Genomic DNA, 17,179 nt, shown 5'->3' with positions numbered 1-17,179 from the left:
ATATAGATCTGTAGGTTGTTCACAGTACTTAATTTAATTTATATATCTGTAGCTTGTTCAGCGTATTAAAGTTAATATATAGATCTGTAGGTTGTTCACTGCACTAAAGGTAATATATAGATCTCTAGGTTGTTCAAAGTATTAAAATTAATAAATACATCTGTAGGTTGCTCAGAGTATTAAAGTTAACATATAGATAGATTTGTAGGTTGTTCAAAGTATTAAAATTAATAAATGTATCTGTAGGTTGTTCAGCGTATTAAAGTTAATATATAGATCTGTAGGTTGTTCAGAGTATTAAAGTTAATTTATAGATCTGTAGGTTGTTCAAAGTATTAAAATTAATAAATATATCTGTAGGTTGTTCAGGGTATTAAAGTTAATATATAGATCTGTAGGTTGTTCAGAGTATTAAAGTTAATTTATAGATCTGTAGGTTCTTCAAAGTATTAAAATTAATAAATATATCTGTAGGTTGTTCAGGGTATTAAAATTAATATATAGATCTGTAGGTTGTTCAGAGTATTAAAGTTAATTTATAGATCTGTAGGTTGTTCAAAGTATTAAAATTAATAAATATATCTATACGTTGTTCACTCTACTAAAGTTAATATATAGATCTGTAGGTTGTTCAGAGTATTAAAGTTAATTTATAGATCTGTAGGTTCTTCAAAGTATTAAAATTAATAAATATATCTGTAGGTTGTTCAGGGTATTAAAATTAATATATAGATCTGTAGGTTGTTCACTGTACTAAATTTAATTTATATATCTGTAGCTTGTTCAGCGTATTAAAGTTAATATATAGATCTGTAGGTTGTTCACTGTACCAAAGTTTACATATAGATCTGCAGGTTGTTCAATGTACTAAAGTTTGCCTACATATCTGTAGGTTGTTCAGTGTAGTAAAGTTAACAGTCTACTTGAAGGTTCTTCAATGTAGTAAAGATAACAATACCTATATTGTTTTTGTTTTGAGTTTCTTACCGATTAATTATTAGGTTGAGGAATAATTCGTGAGCGTTTTTAAATAATTTCATTCAAGCATTACATGCAAGACTATACAATACTTCAATGCATGAACACATTACACCCAAAACATTTATTATGATACTTTATTTCATGTAATACCTAGGTATATAGTATGCATTGTTGTAAACGAAATTGTAAGAAATTAAATGCGAAAAGCAGATGGTGTCGAAAATGCTCGATTTTGACCACTTGACATTCCATTTAATGAGGTGAAAATGAAAGCAAAAAGTAAAGACATATGAAAATCAAACACACCATCTATTAGAGCAAACAATTATCTACCAAATGACATGAAATATTTTGCGAAAGCGTTTCATTTATGAATATATTTTGTTAACTTGAAAAACCGCTCACGAATTATTCCTCAACCCAATATTTTATTACACAAGTTACAGCTTTTACAGTGAAAAAAGATATGCTTGTGGAACAGATACGACGTTTCTGAAATACATAAGTTTAAACGGTAAAGAATATTTTAGTATTTAAATGAACATTCAACAGTCTAATAATGTATTTAAGTTCTAGAACTGATGGCGGTTACTTATGTATGTACATATCAATTCACGTGAATTCACAGATCATGTAAGTTTGATTTAACAAAAAAAAACACCATGAAGTGAATAAATATACTAAAAACTGTAGAATATGTTGACTGGGCATGTATGGGTAAATAAGATGCAAGATATATAGAGATATCTCTGGGTATATGTTAATTCTGGGATTGTTTGCTATTATTAATAAAGCTTCCGTGATTTTTCATCTGTTAGTGTTAGGTTTTTGTATTAGCACTGTGAAGTTTTATTTACAAAAACCGTGTTTGTTTTTACACATATGCTCATGGGCTTCTGAAGGGGGACTTGTGTTTTTTAAATTGATTTCCAAGTTCTTCATCATGTTTTGTTTGTTTTGAATTAAGCACAAAACTACACAATGGGCTATCTCTGCACTGCCCACCAATAGTATCAAAACTCGGTTTTTAGATGTATGAGTCGCCAGACACGCTGCTGTGCCATTGAAGGGGGTGGGCGCAGTTACGTCCTGTTTCACTTATGTGACAGTCTGGACAAATGTTACACTGTATTTTGTAAATGTTTCTTGATGAGGTCTTATGTAATGTTCTTAACATAAGTAACCAGTATCAGTTCTGAAATTTAAATACATTGTTAGATTGTTGAATGTTCCTTACCTTTACAACTTGTGTTGTTGAGAATGATTGAAACGCTGTATCTGTTCTGAAAACATATCTTATTGTGAAAGCTGTAAGTTGTAATGTAATCTATATAAAGGTTGTTAGGTATATTAAAATTAAAAGTCGATCTTTAGGTTCAGTGAACTAAACAATCTATGTGTCGGTGTACTAAAGTTAACAGTCTACCTGCAGGTTGTTTAGCGTACTAAAGGTGACACATTTATCTGTAGGTTGTTCAGTGTAGTAAGGTTTATACATATACCTAGATTATGTATTATAATAAAGTGATCGTACAGTGGTTATATAAAGTTTGTCCAGCGAAATGAACTCACTCATCACTTTGAAGGTTTCCCAGTGATATAACATTCACAAAGTTGTGTTGAGAATGTGTGAAAAGATCTTAGGTGAGTCTGAGGATATTGTTTTGTAGGCTGTTGTGGATAAACGATTGTCATGTTTGATGGCTATGTCCTATAATAAGCTTCACCTAACTGTTGGACTTGACTCAGTACGTCATGAGCAAGTTCTAGACTAGTGGTAGCGCGGATACATTCTAATGTATGTTTTAACATCCTTCGTTTACTATGCCTACCTCCCTTCGACTTTATGTTTACACTTCCCTTCATAAACTAGGTGTCGTTTTGATGATTGGACCAAATAAATTTTAATGACAGTTCTAAAGGTTGTCACTTTGTAAAGTACTGCTCCATTAACTTCGTGATGGATATGCACTATGCCCCTACAAATCGCCTTAAGGTCTCAGAGCTTGTGCTTGTTCCCAACACCCATAATGGCCCAATGCCGGGTAAGCTGCTTTCTGTTCGTATTGTACACACAATGGTATTTATACGTTTCTATAGATCAGTCCGTATTTTAATGTGTTATGTGCACTGTTCAATAAATTTGTTCTGCTATGGGACATTGCATATTGTAATAAAGCAACAATCGTCTACGATATACGTATACCAGGCCGTCCAGGCAACTTTTATATACATAACCCTACAAACCAAAGAGAATAAACGCTGTATAATCTGGGATAGTGTTGCTCTATTTAGAGACGATAGAGCCGAGAAAGAAACGTACACAATTAGTGCTGCTGTTCCAAGTGTTGTTATCCTGAAAAACACCCTGAGTGGCATAAGTCAGTGTTTGGTGACGTATACAGTGTTAATGGTATGAGATGAAATTGACATCTGTTAGTGGAAAAAATCGTAACATAGAACTTATGCCGTTTCAACATGCAATCCATCGGATTAGATCATGTCGCGACATTGTGTACATGTATCTAAATTCTAAGTACGAGGTGCTATAAAGTAAAGGTTTTATACTCTCAGCCTAGTTTCACACAGCGATGTTGTGTACAGTTATCTAAATACGGGGTGCTGTAACGTAAAGGTTTTATAATCTCAGCTTAGTTTCACACAGTGATGTTGTGTACAGTTATCTAAGTACGGAGTGCTATAAAGGTTTTATAGTCTCAACCTAGTTTCACACAGCAATGTTGTGTACAGTTATCTAAGTACGAAGTGCTATAAAGGTTTTATAGTCTCAGCCTAGTTTCACACAGCGATGTTGTGTACAGTTATCTAAATACGGGGTGCTGTAACGTAAAGGTTTTATAGTCTCAGCCTAGTTTCACACAGCAATGTTGTGTACAGTTATCTAAGTACGAAGTGCTATAAAGGTTTTATAGTCTCAGCCTAGTTTCACACAGCGATGTTGTATACAGTTATCTAAGTACGGAGTGCTATAAAGGTTTTATAGTCTCAGCCTTGTTTCACACAGCGATGTTGTATACAGTTATCTAAGTATGGGGTGCTATAAAGTAAAGGTTTTATAATCTCAGTTGTTGTTGTTTTTAGTCTCTTTAAGATGAAACTCGGATTCAACTTGTGAAACTGTGTGATTACATTCACCTATACACAATTATTACTTTTCTGCCTTCTCTGAAATTGTAGTTGTAGTTTCCACGTGGTTAGAATCGTTCACCGTGGAAACTATTGACTATACATAGAACTTTATTGGAGTTAACCCCGAATCACAGTGTTTGAACATTTATAATAAGTGAGGTTTAGCAATTTGATAAGCTTAAATTAGTCATTATTTATCTTTAGAAGGACCTACTGCTCATTATTACCCATTGGCAAAAATACATTAGCATCTGGTGGGCTGTGATAACAAAGACGCTTTTTTTATAATTCATTTTTCACTTTCTACCGCACCTGTGTTCTTAGGAGGATCAAAGGACCACCTCCTTTAATTTATGGCTTAGAAATACTGCCGACATTTCTCACTGTCGCGTCGAACACAAAGACTGTTAAAATTTATACAGCGATTTCTATTAGTTCGTAACACCTCCCAAACATGTTGTAAGCCCGCTTAGTCCATCACGTGCCCAGCAGTTATTCCCTCGCGCTCATTGCACGTGAGGTCGTTTATGCTCACGTTTCATGTCAGTTTCTCTCTCTTGTTACAGAAGTGACAATCAAGCAACCTCAGAAGACGATTCTGGAACACCGGGAGAAATTGGAAGTCACAGTACAGGTAGAAGGAATTGTTTACATTTACTAGTTTAAAGCATAGTTGGAATAATGTTTATGCGGTATAGATATAACAGAAAATTAATATATATATATACGTATTTTGGATATTTGTAGAATGAAATCGGAAGTTTCGGTGTATGTATATATATATCGGGAACTAGTAAATTAATGAAGCGAATTCAATATGCAAAAACTAACTAGAAATATGTAATGTCCCACACCAACACCCACGAAAATTAAGAAATAAATGCGTTCAGTCATCATCGGCACCGTCGCTGTTAACATTTCCTGACGTAGTCCCAATAATAATATAAAAGGCCAGCTTAGAAAATTTAGGTTTCTTCTAAATTCACGTACTTAACTAATAATTCAAAGTAGATAGAACCATTGAAATAACCAACAAGATATTCTGACCTAAATCAATAACAAATAAATTGGTTAGCGAAAACATTTCTAAATAAAATGCTGACTGTAATTGAAAAAACAAAACACAAAACGTACACGGGGTATAATGTATGAAAATATCGGGTAAGAAGTCCGCTCGATGTTGGAGAATAGATGTATCCGATAGTTCTGTTTTCTGTCGAACGTACTTTGTTCTAGAAAATTTGTAATTTAAACTGAGACTGTTACTTTATTCTGTTTATATTTAAGTTTCGTAGCTGAAGATACTGTAAAACAAACTAGTTGTTCGTTAAAAGGAAGAATAGTCAACTGCTGCACCGTCACTAAAATATCAAGATTCGAATCTCCCTTACACTCTACTTGTGTATTTCTACCTGTCTGTCTGTTTGGCTATTTGTCTATCTATCTATTTCTCCAGCTCTCAAATATGCCTTCCTCTCGTTTATCTGTGTGTCTTCCTACCACCATATTTACCTGTTTATCTGTTTGTCTATCTGTCTTCTGTCTAACACTTTGTTCTTCTATCTATTTGTCTATCTGTCTTCTGTCTGACACTTTGTTCTTCTATCTGTTTGTCTATCTATTTTCTGTCTGACACTTTGTTCTTCTATCTATTTGTTTATCTGTCTTCTGTCTGACACTTTGTTCTTCTATCTGTTTGTCTATCTGTCTTCTGTCTGACACTTTGTTCCTCTGTCTGTTTGTCTACCTATGTCTGTCTTACATGCCTGCTGACCTCCCGGTCGATCTCTTTATATGGACGCCAGACCTTGCGACCTAAAGTCCTTCTGGATTAATAGCAATGGATCTAAAACCTTTTCGTTTGCGGACTACTTCGGCTGGGCAAAACGCCCCTCTCACTTACCTGTCCTAACCCAATCACTTTAGCTTGCTACCGTAAAATAAATACATAAAACTCATCAGAATCGATGGAACAATTGCACTGCTTTTGATATGACTTGCATTTGGACCATCCTGCGGACTACTTGGAAGACCCTCGCGAACTTCACTTTGAGAACAACTGATTAATAGAGCCACGTATTAGAAAATTTTATGTTTATTGTTAGACATAAATAACTTACTCGATCACTCATTAAATTCTTTTGATAACTTACGCCTCGACTCACATCTTTTTTAATAGCATTTTACTAAATTATAACAAAATAGCTTTAAACAGTTAGTGGTTTATTGACAAGTTTTATAAATCAGTCAGTTGTTACAACTTGTCTATTGACAAGTTTTGTAAACCATTCACGAGTTCAAAATTGTTTCTAAAAGTTTGGTAAACCAGTCGGTAGTTAAGACTTATCTATCGACAAGCTTTGTAAACCAGTCAGTTGTTAGAATTCGTTTATCGAAAATGCGTTTAAACGAATAACTAGTTCAGAATTGTTTCTAAAAGTTTGGTAAATCAATCATTAGTCCAAACTTGTTTCTAAAAATGCACCGTCTTTACAGTCGCTGAAGTGGGTTAATAGATCTGGTCGATTATGAACAACTTATTACCACAGAGTTTTGATTAAAACAAACAAACAAAGGAGTTTACTGTTCAGACACTTGATCAATCAGCCTGGTGAGTAAAGTACTAAATGAAAACGCTCGTGCATCGAGTATGTGACCAATCACACAATACTGCGCCTAATACTTATTATTTCTGATAAGATATTTACATCATGAGTAAAACCTTCAGTTAATTTAAACCTACTTCGTAACAGCTTCTAATACATCACTGTATCTTTCCTATAGTATGGATAAATCTCAAAGTACTTGTATTATATATAGTATATTTGTGATATTACTGTATTAGAAAGTAGTGTGACACATGAGTCATATGTTGGTGTACAGCGTCACTAGCCTACATAACATCTTTAAAGTTAATGAAGTGTAACATGTCAGCTGCTTAACTTCTATGTCATACTGAGCAAGTAGTTAATTAGAACGTTGTGTTACCGCCAACCTGTGTTAAAACTTTGTATTTCATAACCTTGAACATCCTTGTTAACTGGAGAGCTTACTCGTATACTGACTTAAAACTGTGTACTTCACAGCTCTGAACATCCTTGTTAACTGGAGAGCTTACTCGTATACTGACTTAAAACTGTGTACTTCACAGCTCTGAACATCCTTGTTAACTGGAGAGCTTACTCGTATACTGACTTAAAACTGTGTACTTCACAGCTCTGAACATCCTTGTTAACTGGAGAGCTTACTCGTATACTGACTTAAAACTGTGTACTTCACAGCTCTGAATATCTTTGTAAACCGTAGAGTTTAACCGCACTGACTGAAGTAGCGATAGTTTGTTGTGTTACAACTGCATTCATATAACACTGATGTTTTCATAGCTGTAGTATCAAATTTGACTTTTCACGTTATTGATTTTGAGTAAAGTATGTCAGTGTTGCCAATGGTAGCGCTATTAAAGTTTCGTCCACCAGGTTTGACATGTTAAGCATTCCTGCTTCAACGTTTCTGTAACAAGCAACCAGTGGCGGATTTATGGTTTTGCGGGCCCAGGGGCTGATCATTTTTATGGGCCTTACCTTTCATTAAAGTTACATAGAATAAAAGTATCAATGGTCCCCCACTAAGACCATGGGTCCTGGGGCTGAGACCCCTTTAACCCCTACGTAAATATGCCACTGCAAACAACTATTTTGAATGCATGCTAATAGGTGTCTATATTGTTGTTTGTAAAACATACCACAACAACTTTAAAGCGTGACTTTGCAGTTGTAACCGCAGCTGTTTATGACGCACCTTGTGTCATCTTCCATTCACTAATTTTCGTTCGTAACAATATGACTTGTTTGAAATTTATCACGTGCAACAAGTGCGATTTATACCCATCTTCCGAGTTTTAGTTTCAAGTTTATCTGTTAATATTAAACAACAATGTAGCGTAACTTTACCTTCCGAGCTTTAAACCAGTAACATGGTAAGAACGTATAAGTAACAATAAGGTGGTTTGGGTTGCCAATCCATATAAACGATATGTAACGTTGGTGAGCCCTGTTAGTCTACAACAGTGATCACTCGAAAACAAACATTTGTTTCACAGCAACTGGGAATGACTGCTAGTAATATTACAAGAAAGGTGTGATAAAGGAAACAAACAGTGGGAGTCATGGAAACCACTTGGCGATAACGAAAGAAATAACTTTGTCTACGATAAAGGCCAATCGAATTCATTCAAAATGTAGAATACTTGTGTGTGCCCTAAAAATCATGGATAATTCGGTAAATCAATTCCGTGTCCACGGCAGACCGGAATAAAAACTTAAAGTCAATTGAATCTAAACACACACACACACACACACATATATATATATATATATATTACGTATCTACGTTTACATGGGGTAAGAAAAATTAACACACGTTTTAAGTCTGAAATGAAGCACACAAGGTTTCCTGTGATAAACATACAGTCATGTGAAAAAGTTAGGACACCCTATGAAAGCAAAGCCTGTGTATTTTTGTAACATTTTTGGATATATAGATATTTAATCTCAATTTCAACAATACTGAGAAATTATAGGAATATAACTAAACAATTAAAACTGAAAAAAAGACTTTTCAAGATCTTCTGTAAATGTACTTCTACAAAAATGCATTTTCTAACTGAGGAAAAAGTTAGGACACCCTACCCCCTAATAGCTAGTGTTACCCCTTTGGCTGAAATAACTGCAGTGAGGCGCTTCCATCTACCAGTCTCTGACATGGGTCTGAAGAAAGTTTGCCCCACTCCTCAATGCATAATTCTTTCAGCTGTGAGATGTTGAGGGGTTTCTTGCATGTACAGCCCGTTTCAAGTCACCTCACAGCATCTCAATGAGATTAAGATCTGGGCTTTGACTCGGCCATTCCAGGACTCTCCATTTCTTAGTTTTCAGCCAGTCCTTGGTGAATTTACTGGTATGTTTTTGGTCATTGTCGTGTTGCAGGGTCCAGTTCCGCTTCAGCTTTAATTTTCCTACAGATGGTCTCACATGATCCTCAAGCACCTTCTGATACACAGTAGAATTCATGGTGGATTCTATGATTGTGAGCTGTCCAGGTCCTGCTGCAGCAAAGCAACCCCAAACCATGACACTTCTATCTCCATGCTTCACAGTTGGTATGAGGTTCCTTTTCCTGGAATGCTGTATTTGGTGTACGCCAAACATGTCCTCTGTTCTGGTGTCCAAATAATTCAATTTTGGACTCATCTGTCCAAAGAACCTTATTCCAGAAGTCCTGGTCTTTGTCTACATTCTCTTTGGCAAACTTTAGTCCGGCCTTGATGTTTCTTTTAGAGAGCAAAGGTTTCCTCCTTGTACACCTCCCATGCAAGTTAAACTTGTGCAGTCTCTTTCTGATTGTAAAGGCATGCACTTTCACATCAACAGTAGCCAGAGCCTGCTGTTGGCCTCGTGATAACATGTTAGGGTGTTTGGAGACCTCTTTTAGCATCTTGCGGTCTCTGTTCTCGGGGTGAACTTGCTTGGACGACCAGATCTGGGCATGTTGGCAGTTGTTTTGAATGTCCTCCACTTGATGACTATTTCCCGGACAGTAGAATGGTTGATTTCAAAATATTTTGGGATCTTTTTAAATCCCTTACCAGACTCATTAGTTGTTACAATTTTCTTTCTGAAGGCATCAGACAGCTCTTTTGCTCTCACCACGGTGCTCACTCTCACTTCAACAGTCAGGAGCACACCAAACTAAATGTCTGAGGTTTAAATAGGGCAAATCTCATTCAAAATGCTGAGTAACGATCTTCTAATCATGTGCACCTGGTGTGATACACCTGTGTGTGAGTTGAGCCATTTTAAGTGGAAATAAATCAGGGGTGTCCTAACTTTTTCTCAGTTAGAATATGCATTTTTGTAGAATTACATTTACAGAAGATCTTGAAAAGTCTTTTCTTCGGTTTTATTTGTTTAGTTATATTCCTATAATCTCTCAGTATTGTTAAAATTGAGATTAAATATCTATATATCCAAAAATGTTACAAAAATACACAGGCTTTCATAGGGTGTCCTAACTTTTTCACATGACTGTATAGAAGTAACAAACACCAGTATATATGTATAAATATACTTATATCCATAATTTGTAACCACATCGAATTTAAATAATTGGTTCTACCATTTATAGTGGTCCAGCATGGCCAGGTAGTTAAGGTGTTCGACTCGTAATCTTAGGGTCGCGGATTCGAATCCCCGTCGCACCAAACATACTCGACCTTTAAGCCGTGGGGGCGTTATATGTGAAGATCAATCCCATTATTCGTTGGTAAAAGAGTAGCCCAAGAGTTGGCGGTACGTGGTGATGGCTAGTTAGTTACCTTCCCTCTAGTCTTACACTGATAAATTAGGGACGGCTAGTGCAGATAGCCCTCCTGTAGCCTTGGGAGAAATTCAAAATAAACCAAACCATTTATAGCATTTACCTTCTTTGAAATGTATAGACAAATAAAAATTATGTTTTTTTATTTGAATAAAATGTCTGTAATTTTATATGTTGGATGTTTTCAATAAACTTCAATCGCCCAAGTTTTTACATCAAAATATAGCACAATTGTAGGCCTACTTTATATTAAACTTAATGATCAAATTAAATCATCGGTAAGCTTTACATATACTGATGACGGTACAAATATTATATTCTTTTTAACGTTGAAAAGTGTTCTAGGATAAATGCGATTGTAACAAAACCATCAGAAGGCGTGACTTATTAATATTGGAAACTTGATAATAATAGGTATAAAAAATGACCATATATGAGTTTTATAAAATGAGTTTTACAATGAGCATATATTTCTGAAACAGAAATCTTAAAATAATTTAGGTTAATGGTTTCGACATTTAAACGGTAGAACACAATACTTAATGATAGCTCTGCTCACATATAGTTTTCTCTTAATGCATATTAATTTTAATGTCACATAATTTAGCAAAGAATATTTAAATACAAAAGACACAAGCTGATGTTACATTGGATGTGTTGAAAATTAAAGAGATCATGTTGGAAAAACATAATCGACGAATCCAAATATACTAAATATTAAATTCTTTGAATTTACAAATAAGAGGGGATCCTTATACACCGCGGAACTTGAAATTTTTTTTAGACAAGATCAGAGTAACTTAATCTGTTTTGTTTTTGAATTTCGCGCAAAGCAACATGAGGGCGATCTGCACTAGCCGTCCCTAACTTATCAGTTTGAGACTAGAGGGAAGGCACCTAGTCATCACCACCCACCACCAACTCGAGGGCTACTCTTTTACCAATGAATAGTGGGATTGACCATCACTTTATAACGCCCCCGCAACTGAAAGGGCGAGCATGTTTGGTGTGACGGAGATTCGAACCCGCAACCCTCAGAATACGAGTCGAATGCTTTTACCATATGGTCATGCCAGGCCCTAACTTAATCTATTAAACCTTTTATTTTTCCATTTTATTAGCTATATTTTTGAGCGTCAGCGTGGAGCGCGCATAAACCCGATTTAGTTTGTTATTTATCAGGATCTATATCAGCTTACCCTCAATTTAAAATTATTTTAGGCACGATTATAATAAATCAATCGACGAGAGACCTTGGGCGTGGTCAAATACATTATTGAAGGGGTTTGATCTCCCGAGTCCAAAACTGTAATTAGGTCTTAATTTGGTCAAGAGATAGCGAAACTATGGACTAACAGTTTGTACTTTAAAAACAAAACCAACAAAAAACAAAAAACTGAGAGTCATTCTATGAGTCAATATTCTGCTGCTTAAAACTGAGCTAAGCAGTAAAAGAATAACATGGTTGCTATTGACAAATGTCGTACAGTCCTGCTCACATAAATTTGTCAGTTGACTACCACAGTGAACAAAACAGACTCTACACAATAACTTTATGTAAATAAACAGTCCATACACACACACACAGATAGAAATGTAATGTACAAATCCGGTTAGTCTATGAGGATATACGTAGATATTTCCTTTGTTTCGACAGAAAAGTATCTGCCCTACCGATACGTCATCGTATTATGGCGGCTCTTAAACCTTATTATTATGCATGGTGTAATCAGTTTCCTGCCTTTGATTGAGCAGAAATCACAATCCATGGAATGACAGACTCTTGGTAAATTGTATACTTTCTATTCTGCCCTTTCATTAAGCATCCACTTTGTCATGCGTATCTCCTGTCGATTCTCCTTCATGAAATCTTCAGAACTCGGATGGTATCGTACGATTTTGTCACTATAGGTTGTTCCTTCTGTATTTGTCATTGTACGTGTTTATTTATGTGTTATGAATTATGCGCATGTTCTAATACTTTACGTAATCCCCGACCCAGCTCGTCTTAGCTTGGGGGGTGGGGTGGAGCGAAAGGCAATGAGGCACATAATGGGGCCAAAGTTAAAATTAGATTAACTTGACAACATTATAGCAGGCAGCCTTCCCTTCTTCATCCTGAATGCAAACACCGGTAACTCCGGTCCTGGTGTTACGCTTAAACAGTTGCGGAAACATACGGTCTCGTTTCATCTCGTTGTTTGCGAAGGTCAAACTTACGAGTATTGTTTCAAAAGCTTTCGGCTTTTCATTGAAATAACACGTCTGATGGAGTCGCGTTTTGTTTTTTTTCTCTTTTTGTCAATCGATTTATTTTGTGGTGTGTTTATTGCGGTAAATTATTTGTGTTTGTCTTCAGGTAGATTTGGAACAAAGATAAATTCTGGACTCAGTATTTTCTCTTAAAACGGTAACTTCAAAGTAGATATATTCTGAATTACAGCAAATAGAAGTGAAGTCAGAAAAAAAAGACAAATATACGTAGGCCCTGCATGGCCAGGTGGTTAAGGCACTCGACTTGTACGCCGAGGGTCGCGAGTTCGAATCTCCGTCACACCAAACATGCTCACCCTTTCAGCCGTGATGACGTTATAATATGCAGTCAATCTTACTATTCGTTGGTAAAAGAGTAACCAAAACGTTGGCGGTTGGTGGTGATAACTAGCTGCCTTCCCTCTAGTCTTACACTGCTAAATTACGAACGGCTAGAGAAGATAGCCTGCGTGTAGCTTTGTGCGAAGTTAAAAAACAAACAAACCGTCATAATTTAGTAGCGTAACACCAGAGAGAAGACAGCTTGTCATCACCACCCATTTCCAACCCTTGGGCTACTATTTTACTGAACAACAGTGGGATTGACCGTACAATATAACGCACCCATGGCTGAAACGGCGAACATGTTTGTTGTGACGGGGATTCGAATCCGCGACCCTCGGTGTACAAGTCGAGTGCCTTAATCACCTGGCCATGCAGGACCATCGTATTTTGATACCTTCACAATTTAATTCTGAACGCTAATGCAACATTATGTGTCCTCTTTTATAGTATCAGCACAGCTATCTGTAATATATCTGTATTCTGATTATTACTGTAGCTATATATGTACATAGAACAACTAATGCAGATAACCCTCGTGCAGCTTTGCGCAAATTTCAAAAACAAACAAAATACGACATCTCAAGTTCTATATATTGTAGCAAAGACCACGCTGATGGTTTTCTGGCCTTGCAGAAAAAATGGTTGCGTTATGAACTATTAAATGTGTAAAGTGTATTATCAACCAATATATTCAGTCAACAGGAAACTTACCGTCTCAGCAACGTCGGGTGTAATACATGCCTTTGTGGAAGGCATGGTGAAACAGACCATATGCCAACGCGGCGGGTCACTTGGGAAAACGTGCGAAGTAATGGTCATTTTTGATCAGGCCCCTTCTGCGGAAAACCTGCATTCCCAACTTGAGTTCGAGAGCTCAACCCTAGTCATTAGAAGTTCATAAAATACCACGCGTGCTTGTTAGTACTGCACGTATTCTTATATATCAACCTGTTACTATGAGCAGACATGCCCTTCTCCAACCAGAGCCGAGTGTTCTGGCATCGGCTTTACGTTTGACATGCCGATACGTTCTCGGCTCAGCCTTATTTGACAACCTGCCCGGGGAAATTTGTATATGTAGTACGTCACAAAGGAAACTTACCCTAGATTTCTGGTAGACAAATAAACTTTCTCTCTCTGTGTAAATATATATATATTTATACACGATTGTTTGCCTCTGCATCTGTTTGTCTGAATAGATATAACTGAAGGGTACTAATACGACACGTAACGTATTACGTATTCGTATCTTCATATCATTTGCTTTTCGCTTGTTGAAGTAAACGCTGGGAATGTGGTTTTTATGTATAACAGGATGACCAAACGACCTTGTTTTCTTAATACTGTTTCCGTTTTAATTTTGGTAATTTGTCAAAATCCAGAGGAATCTTCTCGGGACCCACAAAAGGCCCCAGTTTCATATTAACGATATCAAACAGTCAGCCACATCCAATCATGAATGCAATGAGCTTATTTGATTTGCTCATTGTTTTTATATGTAGTTTAACAGTTTCCGGTTGTATGTTTCTTATGTGCGTCTATCACCAAAATAGTGGCTGAAATTATTTTTCACAAACAATGTTCATGTTCATATATTGCGGAACAATTCTATAAGTTCATAGCAAACTAAATAGTTTTTTTTTTTTTGAAACTCGTAATAACCATTTTGAAGCTAGGGGCAAGGGCTGGGCTGCCCCAATTTTTCGGTTGAGAAATCTGGGCACCTTAATGTATAGTTGGCCTGGCATGGCCTAGCGCGTAAGGCGTGCGACTAGTAATCTGAGGGTCGCGGGTTCGCGCCAGCGTCACGCCAAACATGCTCGCCCTCCCAGCCGTGGGGGCGTTATAATGTAACAGTCAATCCCACTATTCGTTGGTAAAAGAGTAGCCCAAGAGTTGGCGGTAGGTGGTGATAACTAGCTGCCTTCCCTCTAGTCTTACACTGCTAAATTAGGGACGGCTCGGTGCAGTGGGCTAACAACCTGCTCACTTAAATACTTGTTGAAGAATCCACAAGCGATTGTGGCCCTATGTTCCTAGATGGAATATAATGGTGATAACTAACTAACTAATGTATAGTTATGATAAATATATTTGTGTGATGTTCGAAACGTCAGTATTCACAAGAACTTTTTTGTTTGACGCCAAGCACAAAGGTACACAATGGACTGACTGCCTTGTGCTCTGCCCACTATGGGTGTTGGAAACCCAGTTTCTAGTGTTTATAAGTCCTTCGAAATCGCCGATCTGTCTTAGGCTTACACGAACTGATGTGTAAAATATATATGGGAGTAAAATGTTTGTATTTCTAAATTTTTGTTTTAGATTTCTTAATTTTGTATTCAAATGTCTCGCGGTGAATTATTTCCGTGGCTCATCTTTGCCTAGGAGGTTTTGGCTGGTGTTTAAAACAAGTTGTGTTTGTACTTTTCAGCTTTACTGTTTGATTACAGATGATGGTAGAAAACATGAGATGTCTGTTTTTCGCTCATCTTGAAATTGTTTGTTTGTTTGTTTAGAATTAAGCACAAAGCTACACAATGGGCTATCTGTGTTCTTCCCACCACATGTATCGAAACCCAGTTTTTAACGGTGTGAGTCCGCAGACATGCCGCTGTGCTACTGAGGCTTTCGTGGATTGTTTTATCACTCTTTTAATAACGAATAGTGGGATTGACCGTCACATTATAACGCTCCCACGGCTGAGAGGGCGGGCATGTTTAGTGTGACGGCGCTTCTAACCCGTGACCCTCAGATTACGAGTCGATGCCTTAACCACTTGGCCATGCCGGACCAAGAGACCAGAGAGAAGGCAGCTAGTTAAAAGCAGCTCTTTCAACCTTTGAGATTCTGTAATCAAAGAGTGGGATTTCATTGTTAATCATTTATACACCAAAAAGCGAAACGTGCCTTCATTGTAACGATAGACCTTCGGATAGAGTACTCAGATTTCCAAACCAAAACACTGGAGCAGCTCAGCCCTTGCCCGTAATTTCAATTTTTATTTTAACAAATCTGAAATAATTAAACTTTTATTTGATTTACTTTCAAACGTTCCTCAATATTTCCAAATGTATTAACATTGTCACTATTTGTGAACTAATTTTGACTTCTATTTTGGTGGTAAAGAAAAAAAAAACAGTCAAATTATACATCCAGTAAATCTTTCCTAACTGTATCCAGGTGGATAAGGCACTCGACTCGTAATCCGAGGGTCGCGCGTTCGAATCCCCGTTACACCAAACATGCTCGCCCTTTCAGCCGTGGGAGTTTTATAATGTTACGGTCAATCCCACTATTCGTTGGCAATAGAGTATCCCAAGAGTTGGCGGTGGTGGTGATGATTAGTTGCCTTCCCTCTAGTCTTACACTGCTAAATTAGGGACTGCTAGCGCAGATAGCTCTCGTGTAGCTCTCGAAATTCAAAACAAACCAAACCACTTTCTGCACATAATCTTAAAATGGGCCACTTCATACCTGGATTTGTATGTATTTTTCAAACATACTACTTTCAGGTTTTAGATTTACCTCCAAACCGTTTAGACATATTTTTGTGAAAGATAAAATGAATGTAGAAGTTTTGTTTATTATTAAACAATCATAAAATTCAGCACATAACGATAAAAGTACTTTCTGTATATAAAACTGTCTCTACATTCTGGCCTAGGTTTCTCACAATGCACAGAGGGAACTTTCGAGAAAGTTTGGCGGTACTAGCACGAGCATGTCAAGTAGGGCCTATCACATTCGCGATTCGATATGACCAACGGTTTGACATAAAAACGACGACTTTTTATTCGTCCCGAGAAGTTTTCTAAGACAAACGACCAAAGAACGGACTATCTGATTATTGTACCCTCGGGTCTACAGTTCAGCACGCAGACTACTCCAAGATTGTCATAGCAACATACAGCTTATTTTTAGAAAACCGGCGTTTAGGATTTAACTAGTAAAATGAAAACGACAATAGTAATAATAAAAAGGTTAAATACACACAGAATAACGTAACGAATAGTTATGTTGTACTCTCTAAACGAAACCGTAATAGGAAAATACTTATGAAAGAAATGTGTAG

General features: G+C 36.7%; 1 protein-coding gene across 11 annotated transcripts in view; it reads left to right on the top strand.

Annotated features, from left to right (window-relative positions):
- The window catches only part of LOC143256093 (homeobox protein cut-like), a 159,806-nt gene that overhangs the window by 52,359 nt on the left and 90,268 nt on the right, over positions 1-17,179 (top strand). For all 11 annotated transcript variants that reach the window (XR_013030996.1, XM_076512833.1, XM_076512821.1 and 8 more), the window contains one exon: positions 4,698-4,765. The gene's annotated coding sequence lies outside the window, so the exon portion shown is untranslated. The remainder of the gene's footprint in view (positions 1-4,697; positions 4,766-17,179) is intronic.

Source organism: Tachypleus tridentatus, chromosome 7 (assembly GCF_004210375.1).
Source record: "Tachypleus tridentatus isolate NWPU-2018 chromosome 7, ASM421037v1, whole genome shotgun sequence".
NCBI classification, from domain to species: Eukaryota; Metazoa; Arthropoda; class Merostomata; order Xiphosura; family Limulidae; genus Tachypleus; species Tachypleus tridentatus.
This window is presented reverse-complemented; position numbering and strand designations above follow the sequence as displayed.